We start from the raw sequence: 16547 nt of genomic DNA on the forward strand, positions 1-16547 counted from the left end.
AGGAAAACAACCAAAGTCCTTCCGAAGTGCTTTTATTGTGATCTCACACTGCTTTTATGGGGTTAGTTTTACCTGGTTTCTGGAACTGCTACTGAGCAATCACGCCAAACATAAAGCAGTCCATACAGAGGTAAGCAGTAAGTGGTACTGCACTGTAGTGTACGTTTTACACTTAAAATGCAGCCGGGCCGGATCAATAAAAAATCACATTTATTAACATTGCTAAATTTTTTGTGTTTGAGAAAATCTTTTTCACGTATCGTATGAGCCTACTAGAACGATATTTGAACATGCTTATCTAAGACAAATGTAAAAAAGAACGAAATGATAATTCAAATGATTGTTTTAAATGAATATAAAATAAACAAATTAAATAATAATTATACCATGTCATGGGCATACTGCATACACAAAATGTTTAAAATATGGTTAACTGAAATCATCCAAACAGAATGGTAAAGCGTTTTTGGTGAACATTTCTCCAGGACCTGGCAACCCTGAAAAAATTGTCAGTTTGAATCGCGCCACAATCAATCACACACGCGATTTTTAATTGTAGATAACGTTACATATTACAAATTAAAATCTCGGTCTTTTATCCACATATTTTATTGTACAACTTCGGAAGCTTTGGATAACTTACAGGACAACACATGCACTACTTTTTAGTGCGTTTGAACAGCGAGAAACGCCATTCATGTAATGTCATCGTTTGGAGCAAGGTCAGGGTGAGTAACGTCAAACGACAGCATTTTCTATTTGTTCAGTTTACTTTACAATCCGTAGGCTGCTGTTTTGCCCAAATTTGTAAGTCTTTGTCATTGTTCGTTTTAAGATATTTGCCCCAGGGCCATTCTACAGTTAGGTTATCAAACTCACTTAGGCCAGATGACTGGATGTGACTGGTAGGTTTGAGAGAAAACAGCTGGTGTTCTCCTGCATGCTGGCATAGTGTTTATAATAAGCAGCCAACATCTATCTAAAGTGAGAACTTCCACACTCCTCTAGACTAGCTGTCTCTCTCCTCTCTCTTACACACACACACACACACACACACACACACACACACACACATAAACAAATATGCTATAGATTTCAGATTTCTATTGCATTATGTGCCTTGTTATTAATTGTTTTGTAATTGATGTGTTCTCCCCCTTCCCTTTCATTGCTGTATGTAGTTGTATTGATGGTTGGTATTCATAAAATAACATACATTCCGCATTAAGATTAAACATGTTTACTGCAGATAATAATAAAAAAATATGCCTGCAAGGTGGAACTGTAATCATTACTACTACACAACAACCTCACGATTCAGGTAATAAAATGTAGCAGGCTGCCAATAACCTTGGGTCTTTGTGCTGAAAGATCTGTTCATCAAGCCTGCAGTCGATTTAACCCTGACTTCAATGCAACAGAATAACTTAACTCCTGCTAGCTAAAATCATCCTTTGTAGTATCAAAAACATGTTTTTTTTTTTTTTTTTACATGGTGTTAAATATCAAACTTTGTTTTTTGTCATAATACAAAATTTTTGATCCCTGGAAGAAAATAGCTGCATCATAATATGATAGATATGACAAACTGTTTCATTGTGTTTTAATTGGTTGCATTTATAAAAAGAAATGTTTAATATTTCTTGCCTTTTCTGAGAATTTTGAATAGCAATATTGTCCATCTTTAGAAAATAATGCTATTTATTTATTCAAGTTTTTTTCCATATAGTTAGTTTATTTTACAGTCTTTACAAGGTTATGTTTAGATGTTTTATTTTGTGAAAGGAATTAACTCTCCTATTAACCCATAATTCTGTAACACATTTAAACCTTTGGGGCCAAATCTTTATTTATTTTTAATTAAAAGACTTGTGCAAAGTAATTTATGTCATAGTTGACTTCTTAAATAGCCCTAGTAATAACCCAATCCTGCCTCCCCCACTCCCTGCCCCTTATCTATATTACCCATTGACAAATTGGCAAATCACCATAAAATCTCACTAAATGACTGCTACGAACACCCTGATTATAAAATGACAGGACATTGAAAAAAATGTCCATGTTAATTTTGTCAACAGAGTTATCCACATTAAATTAGGAAAAGTCATTACATTTGAAGCAAAAACAAATGTCAAGTATGTTTTTACTGGTATGTACTGTAGGGTTGGGTTGATAGACGTTGCCATCGTCCATCGACGATAGCCGATAGACATCACGACGCTGAGTCGGCTTTGCAATCCTCTGCCCTCCCCCCATCGCAGCAGCAACCCGCTCGTGAAAAATACACACTTAGGCCCTGTTTACACTTATACGTCTTAGTTTTAAAATAGCATTTTAAAACTAAAACAGTCCACGTTTACACTGGCATTTCATCTAGCATTTCTGAAAATATTACCACACACACACACACTCTGCCATGCGCTGCAGCATTTGCGCATGTCTGAGCTCCAGCAGTTAACAGGTGCTTTGAGCATAAAACCCCGGAGAGCAGTGTATGTCGGACAGTTTATCAAGGATGTACCACTAGATCGCGTCTCACTATAATTGTTAAATGTGATATTTAAATCATTTTGTCTTTATCTAACGACTCTTCCATCTTTTGAATCTATCAGGTAACGTGTCACCACGTCAGTACTCTGCTTCAATCTTTTGCATTCCCGCTAGTACTTAGTAATTTAAGTGAAAACCTCAGATACTGTTGGTTGTTCAACTTTTTTACCAACCATGTTTGTTGATGCCATTATAAAGACACAGATCACTCTGCCTCTATTCATCCCTGAGTTCTGCGGAAAAAGTAATTGACTGTCTGGTGGTGATTTGTGTGTAACCGATCTTTATTTATTTATGATTTGTTTATGGGTAAACAAAGGCCATGCAGGTCAGGTAGTTGAAATAGTAGTCTACAAATAATTAATTCACTTTGAATTAATTAATTAATCATAAATTATTAACTTATTGCCGCCTACGACAATGATGCCATCTTCCATCACAATGTTTCATATTAGACATCGAACAATACCAAATTGGGTTAATACTTTCATTCAACAAAGACAGTATATTGTACAATTGTGACTAAATACATTTAAAATTGATTATCAACAAAATATTTGGTATTTATTTAATGCTTTTCTTTCTATTAATTGAAGAAATAATCAGTGTTTTCATAAAAACATTAAGCCGCACACACAGCTAATTTATAATAATAATGCATATTTGGAAGTTTTCTCCTCCTTATTGTAGTGCTTATAAATAACTATCTGGCAGTTTGCAAGGTTGTCACCAAATGTAGGTCAAACTTATCCCCTTTAGTGCCCTGTGGTGATCTTGATGCTTCCAGGCATTGATGGCATTTTGAGAATAGGCCTGTTTTTTAACAGCTCATTAGTCAAAAGAAGCCAATAAACGAACAGGATGAAACACCATGCAGAATTTAGGATGGGGTCGTGCCCTGCTGCAGTGCGCAGTTAAATCACTCGGGATGCTGTAACTCTCAACCAAGGACACTGCAGTCATATTAAACACAAGTACAGGTTGAAAAGACACATTTAGTGCTCCTGCTGCTTATTGCTAAAGTAATACCTCCTGCTTACATAATTATAGAAAAATGACTGTGCTTTGAGAGTGTTTTACTTAATTAATTAACTTAATTTACTTAATTTGTAGTCATTCAAGATTTTGCAATAGTTTGTTTCAAGTGCTTCTTTTCTTCTCATTTGTAATTTGCCTTTGAATAAAGCCTCTGGTAAATTAATAAATGTAAATTTAAGGCAGAAACCAGTCAGTATCTGGTGTGATTTACCTCATGCAGTGCAACACATCTTCTTGACATAGAGTCAGTCAGGTTTTGATTGTGGCCTCTGGACTATGTTGGTCCTCGTCAATGGCTGTGTGAAGTTGCTGGATATTGGCAGAAACTGGAACATGCTGTCATAAATTCAGATTCAGAGCAATTCAGCACATCCCAAAGTCACTTAATGGGTGACATGTCTGGTGAGTTTGCTGGCCATGAAAGAACCTGTGATATTTTAAGCTTCAAGGCATTGTGTTCTCATCCTACGTAGAGCCGCCATGCTGCAACATGAGGCGGTTTTTGTGAATGAATGGCACAACAATGTGACTAAGGATCTTGTTGCGGTATCACTGTGCATTTAAAATGCCATCAATAACAATCAGCTGTGTTTGTTGTTCATAACTTACGCCTGTCAATACCATAACCCTAATGCCACCATGGGCCACAACTTTGACATCAGCAAACCACTCATCCAAACAACGTCATACACACTGTCTGCCATCTGCCTTGCACAGTAAATACCAGGATTCATCTGTGAAGAAAACACCTCTTCTAAGTGCCAGACGTCAGTGAATGTGAGCATTTGCCCACTTAAGTGAGGTATGATGATGAACTGCAGTCAGGTTGAGACCCTGATGAGGACGATAAACATGCAGATGAGCTAAGACCTAAGGCTGTTTAGACAAAAAAGTTTTAGTTTTAAAATGCATAAGTTTAGATACGGTTACAGCTTCCGTCCACAATACCCTCAAGTTTTCGAGCCTTAAAATTGGAGCGTTTTGGAAACGCTAAAGAGGCCTTTTCAGATTTAAAGAGCACCTAGTTTACCCCTTTTTTAAAGATTTTCTTCTTTTTTTTAAGACTTCCGAGTAATTCAGATTTTTTTATTATAACGTGTTAAAAAGTGTCTCTTTGGTAGCGTGTATACAGGTCGTTGTTTTAGGGGTGTGTTGCTTCACATGAAAATTAGTTTTGACTTCCGGCCCAACTTAACAAGGGGGTGGAGCCAAGAGCTCCCCCGCTTTGTGTATGGCAACAGACAGGCAGACAGGGAGAAGCAACATGAGTGAGAGGACCAGCATTCAGCATGTACAACTCGGACACAGACCAAGCAGAGAGTACAAAATCATTTGTGTCTTTATAGTTTTGCAGCCAACTGTGTGCTAGTTTAAAGTTCCGAGCTTGTACACCAAGACTAATTACCACACACACCGAATTAACTTTGACTGAGGCTATAACTAAAGGTCATCACACACCGGATGCGCCGCTCAGAGCCACAACACAGATCACCAGAAGTGCACATTCGCATGTTATATAAAATGAAACTAATCAGATGGCGCTCTGTGGCGCGGCAGAAATATGTACAGTGTCCTGAGTCGTGGCTGGGCGCCGCGGACAGACGCCGATTTGCAGCGCCATTGTGTGTACCCTGAAAGAAACCTATGTATAGAATCCTAAAATGCATGGTGCTGCATGTTGCCGAGCGGTGCTTCTGGTGTGCGACCTGCTTAAGGCAAGTTCATTATTTCCAATGGAAGGACGCGCACGTAAGGCAAAGAGCTTGCACTTTCCAACTGCACCTAGTTAAGATGACAGAGCTTGTGTGATTGCAGGAAATGCAAACGGCTAAAGTTTAAGGAAGACGCAATGAAAAGTACACCTGTTTGCAAACCCACCTAAACTTTCAAACAATGGCGCCGATGACAGCAATCATGTGGTGAATGTTGATCTTGTGTTGAGCCCAATGAGCCTTACATCTAAAAATAGAGCAAGGGTGTTCCTTTGGTGACATTGCTTTGACTCACATGTTGAAAATGGCGGACGTGAAACAACAAATTGAGGATATGGTAATGCGCACCTGTCAATCAATATTGGTGGTAGGGGGACCGCACTTCTACGTCAAGTTGCGGCCGATCTCAAAACCGCTCCAATTGGTCCAAACCGCTCCAATTTAAAATGGAGACATCTAAAAACGGAGGCGTGGCTGCAGACATTTACATCTGATTGTGGCTTTTTCTCAATATTAAGAATACAAAGTTCAGTCTTGCATCCTTCCTTGTAAGTTCAAACTTCGCAAGTTTGATATGGAAAACAAACTCCTGAGGACATGTCGGTTAAATCTTCAAAGTAAACGGTGTACTTTATAACGTCATGCACCCTGGCTTTGTTGATTTACTATCTTAACAGTAAAATGAAAGCATGATTTAAGGAATTGTCTCTGTTCATTTTGATAATAACAACTTTACAGACACTAGAAATGTTAAGGCGTTGTGTATCTACATATTTACATGACCGTCATCTTTACTGTATATTTAACATACAGAGCCTACAGAGCCTACAACATAACTGCATCCTTTTATTTCATTAAAAAATATGAAACATACCTTGTGTCTTTTGCTTAATATCAGTTTTAATTATAAATAATGTAAATTAATAAAATATAATAAGTTATATTATATGTTATAAATCACCTACATATCCACAGTGTGAATAAATGAACAGCAAATTTAAATTTTAGGTAAACTATCCCTTTAAGAAAATGTTAAAATTACAGGCATGTATGCATTTTCTCATTACTTCAATCATTTGAAGCACAGTTGCTCTTAGTTGCTGGGGGTTTTTCAGGATTTAATGCAGTATCTGCAATCTTTAGCATGATGTAAACATTGGCGCCCTCTGGAGAACAGTTAAGTAGTGCAGGCAGATTTAGAAGTGCACAGTCATCCAAGACATTCAGTTTGTTAGATCACATCCCTGTGTAGCACTAAACTAAATTCAGTCATTCTGGTAACCTGATCATACCCTCAGGTAGGGATTTAAGAGGACACAAGCCAGGTGGAATAGTCATCACAGTATTAAACAGAGCATATACTGTAGCTCTGTTTGTCATCTCTGGCCAAAGTCTCAGCAAACATTTCCCATCGTACTCATCTTACAGGCCTTTGGATAGAGGCTAAAAGCATTGAAACGCAGTCCCAATAAACACAATGGCTAATGATGTTAGTGCTCATTTTCTCTCCATTACAGTCAGAATGTGAGATGAGCTCTTTTCTTTCTGCAGTGCTCAAATTTACGCCACTGGAATATCTTGTTTTTTGGCTATTTATTTATTTTCTGTATTCATTTCGGTGCCTCAAATTTAGCTCTACAGAAAAGACTGTGATCTCATGCCACCACTACCAAGGGTTAGTAAATTAGAAAAGGATTCCTGAAGGATAATGTGTGATGCCGAAGACCAAAGTAATCATATTTTTTAAAATATAAAATTTTTAAAATTGTTAAGATATTTTAGAATTATAATAATATTTCACAGTATTACTGTTGTTGATTTTGGTTTGCCACAGTTTTAAAACATGATCACAGCTGGCTATTTCAAAATAATCACAACATTTTTATATAGAAATTAATTTTATACAGAAATATAAAATACTTGTATGGGCGTCTATGTATTGATGAAATATTTAATTGGAAATCATTGCAGCAGTAGATCCAGTGCTTCCCACACATAGACTTTACTTATTTACACATGCAATGCTTGTAGTTATTGACAACATCATTAGACAATTTATTTTTCACACTTGTCATTATCGGATTCTCTCTTGCATTATATTCAACATTATATAGGCCAGATTAGTTATACTGACACTGTTAAACATTAATTTTCATGCACTGCACTTTGTGTTTGCTATGAAAGATAAAACATATCAAATGCTTGTCATACAAATGCGATATGATCAATAAAATGATAAGTACACTTTCAGGTTCACTTTCACTGGCGAGTGTGCTCATGTCATGGCTGTCTTCACTTTGCGAAGAAAAAAAACATACATGTAAATTACACTTCCCGCTTGGCTCTTAAATGATCACTCTGCAACAAATGGAACATTATTTACAACTTTATCTGTTTTTTACAGCCTATGCAGGTTCTGTTCACTAAAGTAGACATCATTCACAGGCATATGTGCATCCTCTCAGTAGTAAACAAACAGTGCGTCAGCTTATGTGTGATCTCGCGGCCGCGAATACTTTATTACAATTAGACAGAAATGACATATTTGCATGAATTATAATATGTAAGTCTTTCAAAGCCTTTTGGAAGTGTCCATGTTGCTGAGCAATGTAATTAAAACAATGTGAAGACTTGTGCAACCTCATTTATGCTTCTGCCGAACTTGAAAATTTAATTGGCTAAATCATAGAGATGCTGGATTAAGATCATGTGGGAAGTCGAATCAAGATTGTGATCTTTTTTCAATTAATGGTGCAGCCCTAATGGAAAGTACATTGTATTAACATGATCCTCAAACATCATTGTTTCTATAATCTCATGTGGATCCCATGAGTGTAAAATATTGGTGAAAACCAAGGGATCATTAATATGCATGCTTCAGACTGTGTTGGATTGACCACAACGTTTCTTAATGAGATTACAACAATGATTATTTTTTCCTTGTAGTTTATCTAAGCTTATATTAAATGTACTATGTATGTAGGTCTTTTATTTTAAAGAGGAGAGGCAGGGAGACTTAAAAGGGGCAGTTTTATGCATGACTACAGAGAGTCCACAGCTTGATAGAACGCAAAATGGTGGATTTACAGATTACACATTTATTTAGCACCACCCTGAAGAGGCATACAATCTGATTAACCGCATCTTTTGTTAGTTCATCATGTATATTGTGAAATTTAACCTTGTGTGCATTGTGTATTAGCTTGCTCAGTGTGCATGAGCAAACGGATTGTCGCAATGCAATCAGTTTTTATTTTGCATGACTTTTCAGAGCTCAAAATCAAGGATTTACCAAATTTATCTCTGACCTTATTTATACTGAAATAAGTATTTCTTCGCCACAATTTGTTTGTGTCAAAACAAGGAAAATATAGCTTTGCAGGTGCAATTTTTAATTCAGCAAAACATTTCATCAAAAAACATTACATTAAAAAAGGAATTAATGTCATGTATCTAAAATATGCACAGTAAACGGTCCTGGCTTAAAGTCCCAGATCACCAGTGAACTACACATAAACGGGGAGTAATCTCCCATTAAAGCAATGTTATTGTGAAAAAAATATAATTTAACCATATTAACAAAAATAAATGTAAGCAAAAGAAAGCTGGTGAAACATACCGTGTTTGATAATGAAAGGATGATCATGTGCACACGGTAAATATAGGCCTGTTAATAATCTGTTCGAGGAATAATTAAAATGAAAGCTGTGACTTCTGCTGCTTACAAAATAATATGTGTATTTTTTTTAAATCTTGAGCTCTTGAAAGCAGCAGGATTGTGGGTGCATGATCATGGCTCTTTGTCCAGTCTATTTTAGAGGGAACCAATTGCACCAGTTGCGCTTCCTCGGTTGCTTCACGTTAGCAAACGGGTGCACGCTCGCTTTTTAACAGTAGCACGCATCACATCACCTGTGCGTGCGAGTGATCATGCTCTCGTTGGGTATTTACTTTCCTTTTTGCTGTTTTGTTCGCGTGAACACAGTTATTTTTGTCAGTCAGGCGGGTTGACGGGTGTTAATGTAAAGCCCTGCTTATAACCACAGGAATTAAAAGATTTGGAACTTAGCTAAGCCACATACCTACTATATAGATATCAGAGAACAATTTAACATATTGAATTTTAGCACTCCATAATATCCTGTTTTTAGGGGAGGTAATGTGATGCAGAATTGTGCAGAGCTTAACATGGACTCATAAATAAATATGAGGATTGTTGAGAATCTCCTGATGACTGCCTTAGTGTTTACACGCAATGTATGGAGTCACTCATGTGAGAAGTGAAGTGCCTCAGATAATTATAATGCTCTGAGGATCTGATTCTTTGAGAGGGAATTCAATGAGAAACTCTTTAGATTCATCTTAAGGTGTCTCCGCTATTCAGGTGGATTGATCTTCCACTCTTTGGTCATATGGTATTCTCTGGCCTCTCAATTCAGTTCTTTCTGAGAGCATTGTCTCATTAAAAAAAGCTTGACATACTTGTTGATACAGTTGTTACTGTTCACCTGTCCACTCCAAACGATTGAGTCACTTCTCTACAACACTCGCCGATAGATTCAGTCACTGTAGATTGACTACATGGAAATTCTGCTAATGTGTGGATTTGGTTTATGGATTTTGTAGATGATGGTGAATATATATATATATATATATATATATATATATATATATATATATATATATATATATATATATATATATACATACATATATATATATATACATACATATATATATATATATATATATATATATATATATATATATATATATATATATATATATATATATACATATATATATATATATATATATATATATATATATATGTATATATACATATATATATATATATATATATATATATATATATATATATATATATATATATATATATATATATATATATACATATATATATCAGGGCTCAAAATTGCGACCATTTTGGTCGCATATGCGCCCGAAAATTAATCTATGCGACCTCATAATATATTTGGGTGCATTAGTGCGACTGCAGATAATGGTTGTAGTGCGACCTGTTTTGATTTTTTGTAAAAACGTGCTGAATCGCTCTTCCCTGCAGCTATATTGGTTCATATTAGCTGTCATTCACTCAAGGTATTCCGCTGTCAGATGACAGGGAAGGAGCTTTTATGACCACGGGAAATGCAAACGGCTGAAGAGTAAAAACTTAAAGCACACAGGTTTGCAAACCCCACCTAAAGTTGAGGCGCAGATGAAAGCGATCATGACACGTCACGTCACAGATCAATCGAGTACGCGCTTCTTGGAGAAGGTGCCCGAATCTCCATGCTTTGCATTCACTGGGTGTTCAGCGCAAATGTCCGCTAAAAGTCAAATCTAATACTGTACATATCATCGCCAAAGAAGCTCGCCTTTACTAAGTTTACACTGAAACTGCGGCTCATAGCAAAGACCGGTATTGCGCCAATGGTTAGCGCAAGAATCCTGCTCTGCGTGCTCATAAATTGGGTCGGCTGACTCTCCAGCTTTTCCACAAACACAGAAAAATGAAGATCAGCTCAGACTGAACCTTTAAATTGACACAAACTGAAACCAAAACTTTTAAAGAGTAATAGAAGTGAGACTTTACTTACTTTCTTTTGTCTATTCTTTTTTTGAGGTGTATATTATTTTTTATTTATTTACTGATGACTGCTTTGCAGCTTTCATCATTGAATTGAATGATTTATTATAATCTTTTGTTTGTTTTGTAGCAGAAATATTATTTATTAAATTGACATGCATATAAAAACAGCAGTACAAAATAAATATTTCTTACTGCAATGCTTCATTTTTGTTTGATGCTAACTAAACAATTATTTTTCATAAAGTAACAGACTTTTTATAGCAGATAACCTACATTCATGCACATTCAAGGCAGTATCATAATGAGAAATATAATTCATTGTTACTATTATTGTCATTTTTTATCATCATTTATATTCTATAGCCTAATAGGAATTCATTTTGGAATAATTGCACACAAATATCAATGTCTTCGCAGCATTAGTTAGATAGTTGTTTCTGGTTTTTGTCAGTCCTATTAATGTTGTTTTAAAATACAATAAATCTCTTAAAAAACAATTTGCAGCTGTGCTCATTCATTTTTGGTGGGTGCTCCTAAATTTTCTCTGACGCTCCTAAAAATTTTTTGGTGCTCCTAAATATTTGAAGTTGGGAGCACCGGTGCTACCAAGTAAAAAAGTTAATTTCGAACCCTGTATATATATATATATATATATATACTGAATCAGGCCAAAGCAATCCACTGTTAACCAGACGAGATGTGACTCACCATATATATATATATATATATATATATATATATATATATATATATATATATATATATATATATATATATATATATATGGTGAGTCACATCTCGTCTGGTTAACAGTGGATTGCTTTGGCCTGATTCAGCCAGTCGAATCGGTTTCGAGGTGTCTTCCGATTGCTGTGACTGGTTATTTAGCAATGAATAAGTTTGACATAGTAAGTAAACAAATCAAGTCAAAAAGGAACACATAGAGGCCAAATATACTTTTGCTACATTTCTCAAATATTTACATATGATGTGCATTATTCGGGTGTTGATCAACAATTAATGGTACTAAATGCTGCTTTGTTTTGTTCCTTTTTTTGATGAACAACCTTGGCAACCCCCATAATATGGTAAATGAATATGAATCACCCATGAGTGAACGTCATAATAGCTCATCTTAAAGAAAACAATAAGCAAGAAAAGCTTCACTATTGCTTGTTATCTTGTTTTCATTAGTCTATTACAACTTATTTTATTCTATATACGGGAAATCATTTATTTTATTTTAATTCTTCATTAAGTGAAATGTGTGACTGTTGTTGAAAGTATGTTAATTAGTTTTTTTATTTAATAAAGTTTGTCGAACTATAATTTTTAATAATTTATTTAGCATAACATATAGCATGTCTGTTACTAACGGTGTCAAAATGAATTGTTTCCTCTGTGCACTGCGATGCAGAGGCGGACAATTTAGTATTGGTTCAGTAATAGATCACAACTGGTTTTTACGTACTGATGTCATTTATCTCATATGCGCTATGTCACAGTAGCTTACTATGGTGAGGGAGGCGAACTCGAGTAATTAAAACACTGTAACTGCTTAAAAACACAGAAACTCTGCACAATTCACTGTGTGATTGTTTGATGGACAGTCTTTCACTGACACTAAAGTACAGCAGAAGCGCTGTTTCACCGCGATTGAGAAAATGAAAGTAAACTCCATTTCTTTCTCTCTCTCTCTCTCTTTCTGGGTTCGATTGCCCCTGCCATTTATCTGTGTCATCATCGGTGAAGAGCGAATCGAACCGTGAGACCAGTGTAAGGTTCACACCTCTAGTAATTACTTATTTCTGATTTCTAATTGTTTTATTAATTATAAAACAATTTATTTTAATTGCTTTATTAAAATTATTGACAGACCTGTGTTGATCTTGTGACAGAAAGACCAACTTACACAACTTTGTCAAATTTTCATCGTAAGCATTTGTGTTAAAATCTAGCCTTGAGCGCCACCTGCTGTCTGTATTTTGAAATTCTTGAGCAATTTTAAGTTTCAGTTATAGCCCTAAATATTTTTTGTTTCATCCAAACCAATTCCTAAATTAAAAACAAAAACTTAGAACAGATTTGAGGAAACTCTATATCATTTTTAATCTGGAGCAGATGATTGATTAATTGAAATGCAACATATTCCCTAGAGTCTTTCTCTAGTGTGCATGTCGAAGCTGAATAATCCAGTGCTACAGACTGCTGATCTTATTTATTAATAATGGTTATTATCTCTGTGACAGGAGTGCAGACCCCAGGCCTTGTCTTTTCCCAGTTTTGTATAATTACAGTTTCTCTGTGTTGCTCAGGCTTTAATGCAGTGAGTGCAATCCTGCGGACTTCACACAGCCTCCCCTGGGCTTTAAATGTTGCCAATGGAAGCACTGCCTGCTCTATAAAAACCAATTAAAATAATTACACCGACTCCCATGCAGACTGAAAATGTGCCCTTTTAACACTTATTAGTGGCATTATATATAATGCTGAAAACTGTTTTGTTGAATGACATTTGCCCTCTGCTAAACCATGCAACTTGCAAACAGAAGCATCATTCTTCTTCTGTATTTATAGTCACTATATATAACATTACATGCATATATACACATATATATTGTCACTGGAATTTGTTATAATGTTGATGATGTTTCAAAAACATATTTTATGCAATCGATAGCTGTTTTGCTGATATTTTAAATAAATAAATAAATATTGTGGATTGATACATTGGTGTAGTACTGTAATTAAAGAGCCCCTATTATGGGTTTTTGAAAATGGCCCTCCATGCAGTGTCCAGTGAGGTCTTAAATTTGTTCAAGAGTTGTCCAAAGTGCTTGACTCCAAACAAGCATAAATATAATTATTTTTCTCCTAATATTAACAGTGGCATACTCGATCCATGCGATTGGTTAAAGGTTAGGTTAAAGGTTAAAGGTTAAAGGTTTGATACTGATTAGAACTTTAAGTGGCGATGATGCTTTAAAATATTCTGAGAAGGTCTTTTAAAAGGTATTGAAATTATCTTTAGGATTCCTGCATATACCCTGTTGATGTATGGGACCTTGTATGGGAAGCTTGACAGGAACTTTACAGTAAACAGTTCATGGATCAGTTTCTTCTGAGCGTGGCTTGTAGTTTATCTGGTTGACTTTTTTTGTATTTTTATATCGCGTCTGTTGAAAATGAGACGCGTGATGCTTTTTTTGTGGATTTAAACACACGTGCTGCAGTCAAGTTTCAAAATCCACTGTGTGGATTAATACTAAATGTGTGTCATGGTTAAGAATATGCATTGGGCTCACATATATACTCTGCACTCAGACTACTTTAATAATGTTGATGTCCTGCGCTGAACACAGTCGACCCAACAGACTGGGTCATTGTATCCCAGCGCAGATTAACATTGCGCTACAGAGGGGTTTGGGAACCAAAGAATTGCTGATCAAATCATATAGGAGTCGTTAAGATAATTAGGTAAAAATAAATTCATATTATAAGACAATGAAAGTGTTTTTTTGATTTTGCATGCATATCAATCTGTCATTGGAGACATCCAAAACCAAAATATGGCTCTTTTTAATGCATTGGGGGCTCTTTAATTATATATATATATATATATATATATATATATATATATATATATATATATATATATATATATATATATATATATATATATATATATATATAGTAAAGTTTTTAACCTAAATAAGAGTACAATTTATATTTTACACTTGTTTATACAAAAGTATAGTGATCAAACTAGGTAGTTTTATCACACCTAGTGGGTCAGGATGACTTTTCAAAAAATAAAGTGCATGATGTCCCTTTGAGGGAAGAGGACGCACAGTATCTGAGTGCATGCTAGAAAGATGGGAGAATGTGTAAAAGTCCATCTGACCAGCAGGGGATTGTGTGTGTGTGTGTGTGTTCCTCTGTGTTCGTATATGTTGAAATATGGTGCACTTTCCTGCTCTCAAGAAACAGTAAGTAGGTCAGAACAAGAGAGGAGCTGTTCTCTTCACCGCTATGAGTCGTCTTAAAGCCATCACTAACCACATCCTGGAGTCTAATTACTGCCCCACTGCTATTCCTCCATGTGAGAGTCCAGGATGAAAACTGACTATTTATTTGAAGGTATAGGAAAGTGGGAAGAGTATTTTAATGGGAAATAAATAAATAAATAAAAAAAAGATCATTAAAAGGGCATTTTTTGCTGGCAGGTATTTTTAACTAATGTTTGTATTTTAAAACATCAACAAGACTGAATGTGCAATATGAAGAAAACACACAACAGCACAACACGTCTCATTAACTATAATAATTAGATTGATTATTATTTCATATTTGTACACGAGTTTCTCACAAAAAACAATTCATGAATTAATTAATAACGTAATTACGCAAGCTTCAGAGCAGTTTGGATCTCAGGATATTACTGTTGGTAAATTTCTCATAAATCAAAGAAAAATAAGAAGCTTCTAGCTCGAATTCATGTTTAGTATCTCTGAACTAGATTCATGGAACAAATTCCATGATTGATTGTCTTGTAAATGACCAATCAGTCAATCGATTGATCAGTCAATCAGTGAATAGTTAGCCTAAATAATGGAAGATGTGTTTACTGCAGTGGTGCACTGGCATAACAGGATGCAAATGACATCTAATCAAATCAGAAGCATCCTCACCCAAGAATGTTAAAACCTATAATCAACATTGACTTTCATAGTAGTTGTTTTTCCTATAGATGTCAATGGTTACAGGTTTCCAACATTCTCCAAATGATTAGCTTTTGTAAATGACTAACTGATGTCAGAATTTTCATTTTTGGATGAACTACCAATTTAACATTGCCATTTAATGATTTCTAAAATACTCAGATGAACACACTATCAACTTTTAATATTGTTTTACATTGTTATAACAGTGTTTAACAGTGTTATACGTGTTATTTTCTTCCCGAATGTGCAAATTGCAAATCTTAAGGAAAATCAAGAAACTGTAAAAAGGCTGGTAATTACGCATGATTAGGGCCAGACTGAATCTGCGGACATTTTTTACTATTTCTGTGGAGAATTTTGTAAAACATTTGCAGATTTATATGGAATGATTTTAGGAGTATCATAACAAAAAAGTTAATATATGAAATAAAATATAATACATTTTTAACTTTTATTTAATGTTTACAAGGCAAATCTTATTAGATCCACTTATTTGGTAAACAAAGCAAGTCTCTCATGTAATATATCTACTGAAAGACAAAAATATTACTTTACAAACTGTCTTGTACATAAATCAAATGAATATTTTAATATTACTATAATTATACCACAATAATATTAGTGATATTATTTTAAAAACTGAATAAATTTAAATTCAAACACATTTACACAAGTAAATACATAGGGCTCTATTTTAACGATCTAGGCGCAAACTCTAAAGCGCAAGGCGCAAACCCATTAAGGGCTTGTCGAATCCACTTTTGCGCAGCGCATGGACTAACAAGGTTGTGCTTATTATCTTAATAAGTTCAATAAGTCTCATCTCCCATTCCCTTTAAGAGTCAGTTGCGTCACGCCATGAGGCATTTGCTATTTACATTGCAGACTTTGTAAGTGGAAAAACGAAAC

At 35.1% G+C, this 16547-nt stretch overlaps 2 protein-coding genes across 2 annotated transcripts in view; both read left to right on the forward strand.

Annotated features, from left to right (window-relative positions):
- The first annotated feature begins 483 nt into the window (after nt 1-483).
- gnai3 (guanine nucleotide binding protein (G protein), alpha inhibiting activity polypeptide 3) overlaps nt 484-16547 on the forward strand; it is an 80200-nt gene continuing 64136 nt past the window's right edge. The window contains exon 1 of the mRNA XM_073908994.1: nt 484-728. The gene's annotated coding sequence lies outside the window, so the exon portion shown is untranslated. The remainder of the gene's footprint in view (nt 729-16547) is intronic.
- The window catches only part of gpr61 (G protein-coupled receptor 61), a 33228-nt gene continuing 17164 nt past the window's right edge, over nt 484-16547 (forward strand). The window contains exon 1 of the mRNA XM_073910418.1: nt 484-728. The gene's annotated coding sequence lies outside the window, so the exon portion shown is untranslated. The remainder of the gene's footprint in view (nt 729-16547) is intronic.

This window comes from Danio rerio, chromosome 8 (genome assembly GCF_049306965.1).
Source record: "Danio rerio strain Tuebingen ecotype United States chromosome 8, GRCz12tu, whole genome shotgun sequence".
NCBI classification, from domain to species: Eukaryota; Metazoa; Chordata; class Actinopteri; order Cypriniformes; family Danionidae; genus Danio; species Danio rerio.